We start from the raw sequence: 14,214 nt of genomic DNA, 5'->3' as shown, positions 1-14,214 counted from the left end.
TAGAAATAAAAACACAGACACACTTAGAGACTCCATGTTTATTACTCCCTCTTATCCCTTCACGATCCATGGTCTTCTGTCTTCTTTCTCCTTCAACCCATGCAGCTCTGCTACATCAGCAGCGCTGCATGGGAGGAAGACGCTGCTTTTCCTCGTGTAGTCTTTTCACTCCGTGAGTGACCAGAAGCTGCTGGCTGTAAGCGGTGACGTCACCGCTGACAAGCACGTTGCTATAGCAACGGTAATCTCCGTTATTGACCGGCTGTGGCAGCCGGTGAATAACGGAATGGGGAGTCGACCGTGTGCCAGAGCATGTCGCCGGTACACCGAGATAAACGTGCACCGTGTACCGGAGAGATGCAATGACAGGACCTAGCATGACGTCTAGCCATGTGACCAGTCTGTAACCAATGAGATAATAGACACGTGATTGGTCATGGTCACATGCTATTTTGAAGTCACGATAGGTCCTATCATCAGTGCTGGTTACCGGGAGGTCGCAGCGATTATCGGAAGGAAAAGCGGCGGGAGTACAGGACGCATCGCGGGGACTGGTAAGTGTTATGGCAATGTTTATTAACTGTATGTGTACATTTATAATGTGTTTTTATGTGTTTGTGTTTGCCTGCCATTGGTTTCAATGGGGCTCGAGAGGTTCAGGTCAGTTAAACACTAAGAAAGATGCCTGTGTCATGTAAGGACACTCCAGGGTTCATTGTTAACCGTCTTCTGGTACCATACCTAGTGTAATTCGTGCATTTTCATGAAAGAGGTCATGCATCTCAGCAAGACATGGATGTTGCAATTAATTTTTAATCCTGTTACTCAATAGGTCCTTTTGAGCTTATGGATTATGTTGGTCTTGACACTAGTAAATACACCATTGATGGTTGGTACCAGATGGAACCTGAAAACCCCCTTTTTGCCCCCAGTGAATTGCTCAATAAGCTTGGAAAGAAGACCGGAGAAGGATTTTATAAAGGCAGATGGTTGCCCTGGCTGCACTGCAGAGCTATATTGTGATAGTCTCTTGTTTGCTTTGATTATGATGACCATTGTTGCTTTTACATTGCATGGTTTTCTTATTAACTTATTAACACTCTAGTGCCTTACAGTCATGATTCTCTATTTCATCAACATCCTTTTGTACACTACTGATTCCAAACATTGAAACATCATAGCCATTCTACTGTCAATAATAAATAAATGTACAAAAAAGAAATTGTGCAACTTTTGGAGGTTTCACGCATATTTTAACCAGCTTTGCCAAAATGGGCAGAGCTTGACCAGAAAAAGGGTGTGATGCCACCGCTTCTCTAAGGCTGGAAACACATCTATGCGAGTAAAATCGGTCCGACTGGGCTGAAAAAAACTCGGCTGATTTTAGTTCACGTTAGGTCCGAGTGCAACGCAAGTGCGATGCTTTTTCTGAATAAATTAATGATTTTACTAGCGTGTGTAATGCGTGTGTAATGCGTATTTTTTACTATGTCATCTGCCATTCAGCTCTGCTACATGGCCGCTGACAGCAGACACAGACAGCCATGTAGCAGAGCTGAATGGCAGATGACAGCAGACACAGACAGAGCCGCACGATCAGAATAAACTCGGGTGAACTTCACCTGACTTCATTGTAATGCTGCTGTTCTGTCTGTGCCGCGTCCTGATTAGCAGTCACCTGTGAAGGGCTCACCGGTGACCGCTAATCCCCTGAGTGACTGAAGTTAGCAGCCTTCTCTCATACTCACCAATCCCCGATCCCTGGCGCAGCGCTGCACGGCATTCATACTGCTCCAGCGGCTTTTACTATTTTGAAAAAGCCGGCCGCTCATTAAACAATCTCGTATTCCCTGCTTTCCCCGCCCACAGGCACCTATGATTGGTTGCAGTGAGACACGCCCCCACGCTGAGTGACAGGTGTGTCACTGCACCCAATCACAGCAGCCGGTGAGCGTGTTTATACTGTGCAGTGAAATAAATAATTTAAATAATTAAAAAAAAACGGCGTGCGGTCCCCCCAATTTTAATACCAGCCAGATAAAGCCATACGGCTGAAGGCTGGTATTCTCAGGATGGGGAGCTCCACGTTATGGTGAGCCCCGCAGCCTAACAATATCAGTCAGCAGCCGCTCAGAATTGCCGCATACATTAGATGCGACAGTTCTGGGACTGTACCCGGCTCTTCCCGATTTTCCCTGGTGCGTTGGCAAATCGGGGTAATAAGGAGTTAATGGCAGCCCATAGCTGCCACTAAATCCTAGATTAATCATGTCAGGCGTCTCCACGAGATACCTTCCATGATTAATCTGTAGGTTACAGTAAATAAACACACACACCTGAAAAAATCATTTATTAGAAATAAAAAACACTAATAAATTCCCTGCTTCACCAATTTAATAAGCCCCAAAAAGCACCCCATGTCCGGCGTAATCCAGGATGGTCCAGCGTCGCATCCAGCTCTGCTGCATGAAGGTGACCGGAGCTGCAGAAGACACCGCCGCTCCTGTCAGCTTCACGCAGCAACTGAGATGAGTAGCACGATCAGCTGAGCTGTCACTCAGGATACTCGCGGCCACCGCTGGATCCAGGTAACCTCAGTGACAGCTCAGCTGATCGCACTACTCACCTCAGTTGCTGCGTGGAGCTGACAGGAGCGGCGGTGTATCCTGCAGCTCTGGTCAGCTTCATGCAGCAGAGCTGGAAGCGACTATGGACCATCCTGGATTACGCCACACATGGAGTGCTTTTTGGGGCTTATTAAATTGGTGAAGCAGAGAATTTATTAGTGTTTTTTATTTCTAATAAATGATTTTTTCAGGTGTGTGTGTTTATTTACTGTAACCTACAGATTAATCATGGAAGGTATCTCGTGGAGACGCCTGACATGATTAATCTAGGATTTAGTGGCAGCTATGGGCTGCCATTAAGTCCTTATTACCCCAATTTGCCAACGCACCAGGGCAAATCGGGAAGAGCCAGGTACAGTCCCAGAACTGTCGCATCTAATGTATGCGGCAATTCTGGGCGTCTGCTGGCTGATATTGTTAGGCTGGGGGGCTCCCCATAACGTGGGGCTCCCCATCCTGAGAATACCAGCCTTCAGCTGTATGACTTTATCTGGCTAGTATTAAAATTGGGGGGACCACACGCCGTTTTTTTTTAATTATTTAATTATTTATTTCACTGCACAGTATAGACACGCCCACCGGCTGCTGTGATTGGGTGCAGTGAGACACCTGTGGGCGGGGAAAGCAGGGAAAACGAGATTATTTAATGAGCGGCCGGCTTTTTCAAAATAGTAAAAGCCGCCGGAGCAGTGTGAATGCCGTGCAGCGCCGCGCCGGGGATCGGGGAATGGTGAGTATGAGAGAGGAGGGGAAAATGACCGACAGACTGTGAGAGAGGGACAGAGAATAGTGACGGACCGACAGAGAGAGAATAGAGACCGAGAGGGAGAGACCGACTGACAGAGAATAGTGATTGACAGACATTGTGAGACATCACTCGTTTCCAGTGTTTTAGGAAACATGCGAGAAATGTATTTAGAAAACCGCATGTCACTAGGATGGTGTGAGTGCCGTCCCGTGACATCCGATTTACAAGCTCCCATAGACTTGCATTGGAGAGACTCGCAGTAGAAACGTGCAAAAAAGCAGCATGCTGCGATTTTTTTCTCAGTCCGATTTGGACTGAGAAAAAAATAATCGCAAATGCGAGCTGAATCATTCACTAACATGTGTCCGATTCCAATGCGAGTTTTTCTCGCATTGCTCTACTGTGAGAAACTCGCAAGTGAGAAGCAGCCCTAATTCATAACAAACTGCGACGTTCCCTATGCTAAAAATCTCACACCAGTCCCTGACATCAATTTTCATTGTACATCGCCGGTCTTGATGAATTGGAGACCTAATGTTTATCTGCACAGACAGCAAAGACCCTGCTACCTACTTTGGTTACAAAGCCTAAGGATAGGCCATCAATCTTACAGTCCTGGAGAAGCCCATAAATATTTGGCATCTGACTCTGATTTTATTTTCGTCTTCGAAAAAAACCCTTTTTGAAATTGTCTATGTTGTGGATCAATGTCACAACGAGATGCTTGCAGGCATCGCCAACTGTCATGGCAGCATCAGGATCTGTGGAAATTACAGATTCTGGCACTCTGCTTGCTAACTTCTCTGATGTCTGTGAGCAGCGCAGGGAGATGCAGGCGTCGAACCACATAATTAGTCAGACTAGCAAGAGTTATTCTCTGCTGGGCTCCTTGTTAATCTCTTTGATCACATGCTGTAATGGAGCCAGTATCATTCTATCCCCTTCTGTATATGCTGGCTGGACTATTCCATTAATGCCAGCTATAGTTTACCTAAACAGGTCTGGTGAGGTGTTGTGATACAAACTAGTGATTATTATGCATTATTGCTGTGAGCAGTTGTGTTAACCCTTGTCTTTTTGTTTCTGCCTTCCTGCTCTTGCTTTTCTCCTTTAGTCTCTCACTGTTTATTTCTGTGAGTTTGAAGTGTGTCTGAATTTTGGTTTTCCCGTCTGTCTTAATCTGTATTTCCATCATACTCCTGCCCCTTCCTTTCACGTTCAGGGGGAATCCAGAGGTTAGGGATAGCCTAAGGTCTCCTAGCATGAGGGAAAGTATAGCAGCCCCCTGTCCCTCATTATTCTACAGTCACATTGCGACAATCAATCAAAATATTTAATGTAGCACATTCCAGAGAACTGGTGCTAGAAATGGGAGGTTCGAATTAACAAAGATGTAACTCTTAAATCTCGAAATTGGAAAACGAATTCAGAATAATTTGTTTCCTAATTTATTTTTTTATGTTATGGTTTAAAAAATAAATCTACTTTCAAAATTATATCATAATAAATAATAACATTGTGTTTTATTTTTAGCCGATGACTATATCAGGAGTTCAGATGGAAATCTAATATCTTCAGAATTTAAAACAGATGATCAAAGTATCACACATGATACATATGAAGAGCATGCTGTTGTCCCAGATATACCTCCAGTCCTTCCTCAGAAAGCTCTATCATCTGATCTTTTCAAACAAGTCCAAAATTCCAATTTATTACAGAATTGTAAGCAAAATAAAAGTTACAGAAGGTATGTGGAACATGAAAAGGCTCCTACAAGGGAGAAACCATTTTCATGTTCAGAGTGTGGGAAATGTTTTATTCGGAAATCAAACCTTGTTAGACATCAGAAAATTCACACAGGGGAGAAGCCATTTTTATGTTCAGAGTGTGGGAAATGTTTTATTCGGAAATCAGTTCTTGTTTGGCATCAAAGAGCTCACACAGGGGAGAAACCATTTTCATGTTCAGAGTGTGGGAAATGTTTTATTCGGAAATCAAACCTTGTTAGACATCAGAAAATTCACACAGGGGAGAAGCCATTTTTATGTTCAGAGTGTGGGAAATGTTTTATTCGGAAATCAGTTCTTGTTTGGCATCAAAGAGCTCACACAGGGGAGAAACCATTTTCATGTTCAGAGTGTGGGAAATGTTTTATTCAGAAATCATACCTTGTTAGACATCAAAAAAATCACACAGGGGAGAAGCCATTTTTATGTTCAGAGTGTGGGAAATGTTTTATGCGGAAATCACACCTTGTTATACATCAGAAACATCACACAGGGGAGAAGCCATTTTTATGTTCAGAGTGTGGAAAATGTTTTATTCAGAAATCACACCTTGTTATACATCAGAAAATTCACACAGGGGAGAAGCCATTTTCATGTTCAGCATGTGGGAAATGTTTTATTTGGAAATCAGTTCTTGTTTGGCATCAAAGATCTCACACAGGTGAGAAGCCATTTTCATGTTCAGAGTGTGGGAAATGTTTTACGCGGAAATCAGTTCTTGTTTGGCATCAAAGATCTCACACAGGGGAAAAGCCATTTTCATGTTCAGAGTGTGGGAAATGTTTTATGCGGAAATCAGTTCTTGTTTCGCATCAAAGATCTCACACAGGGGAGAAGCCATTTTCATGTTCAGAGTGTGGGAAATGTTTTATCCAGAAATCAAGTCTTGTTAGACATCAGAGAACTCACACAGGGGAGAAGCCATTTTCATGTTCAGAGTGTGGGAAATGTTTTATTCAGAAATCACACCTTGTTGTTCATCAAAGATCTCACACAAGGGAGACGCCAATTTCATGCCAAGAATGTGGTAAATGTTTTACTAGGAAATCAGGTCTTGTTTACCATCAAAAATATCACACAAAATAAACCATTTTTATGTTCTGAAGATGGAAAATGTTATTCTCAGAAATCAGTCTTGTTAAACATGTGAAGAAGCCGCACAGGGAAGGAACCTTTTTTATGTTGTGAATAATTGAAATGTATAACTGGTAAATCAAGTCTTTGCGACCATCAGAAAACCAACAGAGCGGAGCAGCCATTCTTGCTTTCAGAATTTGTCAAATGTTTTTTTCATTAATGAGGTCCTTTTGTCAGATGAGTGACACAAGAGAAGCCATCATGAGGTACCATAATTCAAAGGGTTTATCCAAAAGTCGGCTACAATTGCTCAAGTAAGAATTGGTGAGGGAAAGAAAAATGTTCTCTCTTTTTAAACTTATCGTATTTTTCGGACCATAAGACACACCTAGGTTTTGACAGAGAAAAATAGGGAAAAAAATTGGTCATGACACACTGTTATGGGGGAATCTGCTGGTGACACTGTTACAGGGGTAATATCCCGTAGTTTCTAGTGCAATGTGTTTGATGACTTTCCCTTTAAATAGTGCTTATCACAAATCTGTGGGTGCCTTTATTATTTACTTAAACAGTGCAGAGCCGCAGATTAGTAGAAGTATCCCTAATGTCCCCAAAATGGAACTTCCAGGTTGTGAGATCCCACAACCCTCAGTGATCACTGATAGCGTGAGCTCTACGACCCCAGCTCTGCGGCATCCTTCTTAAGCAGTTCAGTAAAACCTTAAAAAAGTATGTGACAGCGTTGGAGTAGTTGAGAGAACAATTTCTCATGCTTAGAGCAGCTGCAAAGATTTGTGGGATCCCGCTCTGCACTCTGAGATCCCACAAAATGAAAAATCGAGCTCCACTTTGCTAGTAAGTTGGGTATTTCGAGAGCCTTTATGAACATTTGAGAAAGGTTTTACTACTAGATTATATTTAGATAATTCACTAATCTCAATTTACCCACTGCTTTATTTACTAAAAGAGCAGCCCTAGATTGGAGATAGGAACTTTGAAGTATATCACATTGTATATAATTGCATTTCAAAACTTGTTTTGTTAATAAATGCTTGTAAATGTATATTCTTCATGCCTGTCTTTCTCTATTGTTTAGATGTGATGATTTTTCCTCAGAACCTCTGGAGTTGAGGCAGAGCTGTAGGCATTTCGCACAAAAATAGTGAGGGGATGTCACGGAGATGTCACGGCCGGCTGACAATCCAGTGGCAGAAGTGTTGGAAAAATCCCAGAAATTTGCAGCACGTGTTGTTATCTGACAGTTCTCATTTTCTGCAGCAGTGGACTCCATGACTCTGGGAAACTGTCAGTTTTTCCTCTGTTGTCAGCCTCTGATTTCCTTTATAAACCTCACCCTGGGGTGCTTTGGGTGAAGTTTATAGTTGTTCCTGGCTGTGATTTGCAGAGGTCGTCTCCTCCTGTTGTTCCTGAGACTTCTGTGGTAGCTGTTCCTCAGTCCTAAGATGACTGTTTGACTTTTGCTATGTACCTGGGCTCAGGTAGCAATTGTATTTCCTCTGTATTGTTTCCATTTGTCTCCTTTAGTGTTAGTGGTGTTGACGAAGAGCTCATACGTACCATCCTTACTTAGGCCCAGATCAGGGTTTGCCTAGTGTGAGGTATTCCTGCTCGGTGACAGGTACAGAACCTGTATAAAGTTGCTGAGGGCAGTGAGGGTGAGCTGTATTGTCAGGGGTCACCACTTCCCCCTTTCCCTAGTGATAGGGCATTCGTTTCCCCTTCCCTTTGTAATATACGGCTGGTATAGCTTCTATCCCCAGCAGGGTCAGGGGAAAATTGAAAAGCTTTTATGCCAAAAAAATGGCACAAAAGCTTTGAAAAGTCACACAAATTTGGATCAGTTTATAGTTGTGCCAAATTCTGGTGGCTTTTGCCATTTTCACTCCAAAACTGGCAGGGTTTGGGTGGGACGCAGGCGTAATACCATAGCTCCTTAAATTCATGACGATCTGTGGTGTTCCCTATGCCAGAAATTTCACTTTAGTCCCTGAGGGAGTGAAGAGGCATGCACCACTTCATGAATCAGGCGTGGCCTCCACATAAATTGGGCACTTTATGTTATAAAAATGATCTCTTTACAAAGGATAATTATTGTAATTAGAAAACTAAAGTATTTTATCTGATATCCAATGGATTATTTTTTTGTGGGGCTACACACAAATAGAGATAAGCGGACCCGTTGAAGTTCGGGTTCAGCTTTTTCTGTTATATTTTAGATAAAGTTCAGTTCGGGAACCGGACTGGTCCTGAACCTGTTGGAAGTCACTGATTGGGCAGTTCGGGTCTCCGCCCACATGCAACCAGCCATTAACAGAGTATTTATTACCGGCGGAGGGATGACGGAGTTTTTTCCTTGTACACAATACATCCTATAACAATGACCGCGGCAAAAAAATCCGCCAAAACACCATGTTTTTTTGCCAAGAGGTGTAGACTGGATGCAGGAATATGGTATAAAAATTTCAGCACAAAATCTGCATCTCTTGGCCAAATAAACTGTGATTTTTCTGCTAGGAGATGCAGGTCTGTGAACTCAGTGACCTCCACCTGAGGTCAGGTTACCTGCGATCACAGATGAAGGACCGTGGGAACTTCCAGCAGTGACCGCAAATGACCTGAGTGATGTCACCGCTCAATGCGCAGCTCATTTATTCTCTGGAGCGGTCGGTTATGCCGCGCTCTGTGATTTTCAGATGTAGCAAAGATGAAGCGGCGTGGGACTTCTCCTGTGGATTACGTCAGAGCTGCAGGGTGTGTTCGGTGTTAATAAAGAGGTGAAGGAGGGGGTGTTTGTATTTTATTCCAAATGTGTCTGTGTTTATTTACTGTCACTTACAGGTTAGTGTGATGCAGGTATCTGATAGACACCTGTGCCATCACACAAACTTAGAGTTTAGTAGCAGCTGTGTGCCGCTATTAACCCCTGCTATTACCCCGACTGGCACTACCGGGCGGCTGCGGGCTGGAATACCAGCTTCCAGCCGTTGTTATCTTGGCTGGGGATGAAAATAGGGGGACCGCACGTCGGTTTTTTTTTTACTTTCACACATGCGAGGGGTTCACGCAAAGCCTCGAATGTGTGACTCTGGGCACTGTATACACAGCACAGATACAGCGCGACAGCTGGGGCTGCAGCCGCGCACTATAACTGTGCTGCCGAGTGTTTATTTTTACCACCGTGAACTGACCGACAGACTGTACTGCTTTCCCCGCCCACCGGCCGTTCTGGCGCCTGTGATTGGTTGCAGTTAGCTGACTCGCTGCCACTGAGGGTGGGGGCGTGTCTAGCTGTAACAAACACGCGCCGGTGGGCAGGGGAAACAATGAATATTGAATTGTTGGCTCCGGAAGGTAACAGCGTGACCCGGAAGGAGTGTGCCGCCATGACAGCGCCTCGGTGAGTATGCCGCGCTCGCTCCTAGCCCCCTAACCCCTCCACAAATGTTTTTAACCTCCGGATTCCGGTCCCCATTGACTTATATAGGCACCGGATTCCAGAGCAGATTGGACTTTTTTTTAAATCTGGCAGTGATCCGCCGGCCCCGGATTATTGGCCGTTCAATCAACTCTATTTACCACTTAATTAAAAATCAGAATAATGTAGAGACAGTGTCACACTAGGTACGGTGAAGTACCAAGCGAATGGCAAAAGGGAAGGGAAACCCAGTGCCTAGGGTAAGGGAATATGAGAGCCCTGACCAAGTTTACCGCTGGGCCCCTGACTTCCGTCACCACCATATAAAGATTCCACACCTATGCGCCGAGCCGGATACCGGACCCTAGACTGACCCTGAACTGAGCCCTAAATAGGGAACGGATGGGATGAGCTCTTAATCAACCTCACTAGGTACTAGACCACCTGCTTGCATCCAGACCTTGTGAAGTAACTGAATATCTCCAGCACAAGTCCAGGAAAAATGAGAATATTTTAACCCAAGAGGAAATACAGATGATTAGCAGTTGAAGGGAAGAGGAGCTCCCCAGTGTCCTAAAGTAAAAGGATGAAAACCCAGCAGAGAGGAGATACCTAGTACACAGAATACTAACAGCAGGAAAAATAGAGAGTCAGGGACTATTTAGCACAGCCGAACGCTGTGACCTTCTATTGCTGGACACCACATGACTGTCTTGTCACCTGTGACAGAGAGGCACTCTGATTCCAATGATGTGTCATTTACTGGGCAGCTTGCTGTAGTTTTGATAAAATCACTGTATTATCACTAGGGGATTATCACTACAGAACTAGTAACCTGCTGGTATGTATCCTCTATCTCCATAAACTCTGTATAACTCCACCCCTGATATGCAGCTTTCTGTCTATGCTCATTGTACACAGCTGCCAATCAGTGGTGTGGATGAGGTCATACACAGAGCAGTAGTTCGAGAACTGGTAGATTTTAAACAGAGAAAACTGATTTTCAAAACTTCAGCAAGCAGCCAAGTAACTGGCACATCGCTGGAATCAGGGTCTCTGCTTATACAGGTCGATTGGACACACGTTACAAGTAGCTTTGTTCCTCTTAGGCTATGTGCGCACGTTGCGTACAGTCACTGCAGAAATTTCTGCAGCGATCTGAAGAGCACATGTGCGCTTTAAATTGCTGCAGAAAATGTCCGTAGTGAAAAAAAAAAGCCGATTTCATGCGCTCTGCTTGCAGCTTCTGCCATAGACAAAGCAGGAGCTGCCGGCAAAGCGCACGGAAGAAGTGACATGTCACTTCTTAGAACGCGCGCTTCTGGCAGCAGCCGAAGCGCTGCTCTCTAATACGCCACGTGCGCACGGCCCCTGCACAATCTCCATAGATTGTGCAGGGGACGCAGGATGCATGCAGTTACGCTGCGCTACAAAGCGCAGCGTAACTGCATGTATTTACGCAACGTGCGCACATAGCCTTGATCTATAAACCACATCCCAAAGCCATATGCTATTACATTTTATATATTTAATCTGAAAAGTAGGCTGTGTTAATACTAATAATAAATACACAAAAGATATTACAAAGGGAAACAAAACAATGCATCATATACAATTAAATAAAATAAACGGGAATAACAAAAGGAAAATTACTGAACTTGGGTCACAGAAATGGCTTCAGATTTCTGGAGAGAAGGACTCTAATGGAACAATCCTACATAGCAATGTTCCTTTCATTGAATGAAGATCATAATTGGAATTTTTTATTAACACAAGTTACACCCACATACTTCCCCTCTGGTTACTCATAACACGGATGGACTGCAGTGAAAGATAGCCTGAGTCTAAAGGCCTCTTTACACACAACGACATTGCTAACAAGATGTCGTTGGGGGTCACCGATTTCGAGACGCACATCCGGCCTTGTTAGCGTGTGAAAACGCAGGAGCGACCGTTAACGATCAAAATTACTTACCTTATCGTTGATCATTGACGCGTCGTTCTATTCCCGATTATCGTTGCTGCTGCAGGACGCAGGCTGTTTGTCGTTCTTGTGGCAGCACACATCGCTATGTGTGACACAGCAGGAACGAGGAACGAGGAACATCACTGTCCCTGCAGTCACCCGCAATGAGGAAAGAAGGAGGTGGGCGTTATGTTCGGCCCGCTCATGTCCGCCCCTCCGCTTTTATTGGGCAGCCTCTTAGTGAAGTCGCTATGACGCCGAACAAACCGCCCCCTTAGAAAGGAGGCGGTTCGACGGTCACAGCGACGTCGCTAGTCAGGTAAGTATGTGTGACTGTTCCTAGCGATGTTGTGCGCCACGGGCAGCGATTTGCCCGTGACGCACAACCGACAGGGGCGGGTATGCTCGCTAGCGATATCTCAGCGTGTAAAGTACCCTTAAGTCTTAGAAAATTATGAGATTCCCAAACCTTTCGATAACTTCACCCCTGCTGGTCCTAGGTGGAAGATATAACAGTCATCTTTCCTATTATAATTTTATCTGTACATAGATAGGAGACATTGCATAGATATTTTCATCTTTCTGGCCGATATCCATTTGGCAGGAGCCCAGCAGTCTACCAATATTGCGGAACAATGCTTTGCATTCTCCACTTCAGCACAAATTCAAAAATGTGAGTTTTCTACTGTATCTATTATATCAATGCAATTTATACTTTCTATAAGCGGAAACAAAGGATTTTAATTTCTCTGTTATTTTTCTGTTCAACTGCTGCTCTTCTCTCTACCGGTCATAAATCTGTCCTTTTCTAAATTCTTGTGCATTTAAGCTGAGTTTGGCTTTACATCTGCTATAGGATTCTCTTTAGTTACCTGTTTCCAAAGGAGGGGGACAGCTTCATAGGGGTATTGTTGGGTCTTTATGAATTTTCTAATTTCTATATGACACACCACTACATATTGATGTTTTTCCAAAATCAAGCTTTTATCCCTTTGAAAGCCAAGGTCATTTTTTGAACACTTTCCTCTACTTGGTGCTTGAAGAGTTCAATAAAATCAGAAATTTTACACTCCCATCTTCCCAAAATAACCTACATAAAAAACAAAAAGGTTGCACTAAAATCCTAATGACATAATTGGTCATTAACCCAGCAGAAGTCCAGGGAAGATATACAAGTTCGTATAGGCAGCAATATGCTTCAGGTTTAAGAGAAAGACTGCCTGGTAACTGGACCTCTCCCAGTGGCTGGTGTGACACCTGGTGTGACTTCTGCTGGGTTAATGACCAATTAAGTGTAACTTCTTGGGAGACCCTATGTATTGGAAGGACTAGTGTCAGTACATAAGGTATGAGTTACGGTGGAATCTTGACACCCTGGTTGTTTTAGGGGTTGTTGAACATTTGGAACATTCTGGATACCGACTACCTGTTCCATCTTATAAACACAGGATTATACCTCATTGAAAATAACCCAGGACCACAGCTGTATCAGCTTATTTAGATTGCCAGTTTCCTTTGGCAAGAATGATGGACATATGAATGGTTGTATATACACCAATTTGACACATTTTGTATGTTGTTACTGACCCCTGAAGAACCTCCTTCTGGGGAGGAAAAACGCGTCGGGTCAAGTTCTTTAGTGATGTAATGTAACAGTAATAATATATTGAGTGTATTTTTTTTATTTTTTTTTTCTCCCTTAAACTTTGATTCATAAAAATGAATCTGACTTATGCCTATACTCTCTCGCTATATTGTAATATGTAAATTATACACAACTGGGGTTATGTATAACATTTAACTAAGATGCTTGTGATCCAAATGGCTATATTATTATATTAATATTGTCCGGGCTGCATTTAGAATTAAATTCCTATAGATCTATTAGCACCTAGTGAATCCATAGATAGTTTAGACTGGGGCTGTATCTAGTGGCTATTTTGCCATAGGTACAGATCTACAGTACCTAATCTCTAGGGTCGTCCTCAGAATTAAACTCCATAAATTGTGACTCGGACTTATGACAATTGACCTATAGTCGACTGTAAAACCTTTTCACCATAACTATAGCCCGACTGTGTTCTTATTATTATCAAGATTGATGGGTATTATTCAGGTATAAGGCCATCGTCGGGATAAATTTTATTATTGGTTCACTTGTTGGTGAAATTTGTCTTTCATATCTGTCAAGTGTTTTAATATGTCACTTTTTCAAATAATAAAAAGAAATGTTTTTATAACAGAATTGTGAAGTTGAACAAAATTTATTGCTTATTTTTAGCTTTTTAAAAAAAATAAAAAACTGAAAATTGGGGCGTGCAATATTATTCATCCCCTTTACTTTCAGTGCAGCAAACTCACTCCAGAAGTTCATTGAGGATCTCTGAATGATCCAATGTTGTCCTAAATGACTGATGATGATAAATATAATCCTCCTGTGTGTAATCAAGTCTCCATATAAATGCACCTGCTCTGTGATAGTCTCAGTGTCCTGTTCAAACCGCATAGAGCATCATGAAGACCAAGGAACACAACAGGCAGGTCCATGATACCGTTGTGGAGAGGTTTAAAGC

At 43.2% G+C, this 14,214-nt stretch overlaps 1 pseudogene; it reads left to right on the top strand.

The window, feature by feature from the left end:
• Positions 1–14,214, top strand: part of LOC142258884 (uncharacterized) — a 106,670-nt pseudogene that overhangs the window by 58,514 nt on the left and 33,942 nt on the right.

Source organism: Anomaloglossus baeobatrachus, assembly GCF_048569485.1.
Source record: "Anomaloglossus baeobatrachus isolate aAnoBae1 chromosome 5 unlocalized genomic scaffold, aAnoBae1.hap1 SUPER_5_unloc_16, whole genome shotgun sequence".
NCBI classification, from domain to species: Eukaryota; Metazoa; Chordata; class Amphibia; order Anura; family Aromobatidae; genus Anomaloglossus; species Anomaloglossus baeobatrachus.
Note: the sequence above shows the minus strand (reverse complement) of the source record. Positions and strands in the feature narration are given on the sequence as shown.